Source organism: Oncorhynchus clarkii, chromosome 14 (assembly GCF_045791955.1).
Source record: "Oncorhynchus clarkii lewisi isolate Uvic-CL-2024 chromosome 14, UVic_Ocla_1.0, whole genome shotgun sequence".
NCBI classification, from domain to species: Eukaryota; Metazoa; Chordata; class Actinopteri; order Salmoniformes; family Salmonidae; genus Oncorhynchus; species Oncorhynchus clarkii.
In genome coordinates this window covers 20,254,808-20,256,130 of record NC_092160.1, presented here as the reverse complement: position 1 = coordinate 20,256,130, position 1,323 = coordinate 20,254,808, and the positions used below count along the sequence as shown (strand labels likewise).

The window sequence follows — 1,323 nt, the reverse complement described above, 5'->3', positions numbered from 1 at the left end:
AAAGAAGCTAGTCTTCTATCCTCTATTTCATTTCATTTCACCATCTTTGAAAGGTCTTTTAAGGCAGAACTGAAACTCTTATTATTTTCATAGCTTTCATAGCGTCTGTCAACATGTTTAGATGTTGGTAGTTTTAGAATCAAATGTCAGGCAGAGGCATTTCCATGCACTATCAGTGTAATACATGTAGACCATGAGGAGTATCTAGGGATGGAAGGAAAGGGGGTGGAAATGAAGAGAGACTTTATCCCCAGGAAGACGGGCCTTGGTTCCCAAGAACACCATGTCGCCCGAATCCCCCAGAATCCCTTCATGGTAGAACAAAGATGTTTTGACACGGCGGCTCGTGTAAAGTCTCCGCAAACCGGGTATATATTTAAAAAAAGACCCCAGCTCCACCATCACTTTCTTATCTTCCTTCATTAGAGGGAAAACGGAAACTGACGACCAACGGCTCTAATAAAGAGCCGAGCCCCCCTCCAATTGTAACTGTCCGATTTGTCACTTTTCAAATGACATACCTATTAGAGGCCAATAAAACCTCTCTGAGCCGAGTGGAGCCAGCCTGCACACATCAAGGCTGCGATTTAGACGAAAGATGAGATGTCAACCAGAGAGACAAGGAGGCAAGATTTCCGTCTCTCTGCTTCTATCTATAAGTTCCCATATAGCTCAGTTGGTAGAGCATGGCACTTGCAATGCCAGGGTTGTGGGTTTGATTCCCACAGGGGACCCGTATGAAAATGAATGCACTCACTGTAAGTTGCTCTCGTTTGGAAACGACTAAAATGTAAGCCGCCTCATTTGGAGAGCCCTGCTGGTTTTGGCTCCCATCGATGAGCACTGCTGTTGTTCCTCCTTGGGAACTTATTCAATAAAACAAAATGCCAAAGCTAGGGTTTTGGAAGAGGATGGAGCAGGCAGTGTTATCTGTCTATGGGTTGAGGCAGCAGCAGTAGCATCCTGCAACACCCTTCTCTCAAGTTTTATACTAATGATATACTCTATATTAACCCTGTATTACTGATGCTATACAGTATTGTTCAAAAGTTTGGAGTCACTTAGAAATGTCCTTGTTTTTGAAAGAAAAACTTTTTTTTGGTCAATTAAAATAACATCAAATTGATTAGAAATACAGTGTAGACATTGTTAATGTTGTAAATTATGATTGTAGCTGGAAACGGCTGATTTATAATGGAATATCTACATAGGCGTACAGAGGCCCATTATCAGCAAACATCACTCCTGTGTTCCAATGGCACGTTGTGTTAGCTAATCCAAGTTTATCATTTTAAAAGGCTAATTGATCATTAGAAAACCATT

General features: G+C 41.5%; 1 non-coding gene across 1 annotated transcript; it reads left to right on the top strand.

The window, feature by feature from the left end:
• The first annotated feature begins 659 nt into the window (after positions 1 to 659).
• On the top strand, positions 660 to 734 carry trnaa-ugc (transfer RNA alanine (anticodon UGC)). Its single transcript has one exon. It is a non-coding gene; the product is annotated as a tRNA-Ala (tRNA).
• Positions 735 to 1,323: the final 589 nt, after the last annotated feature.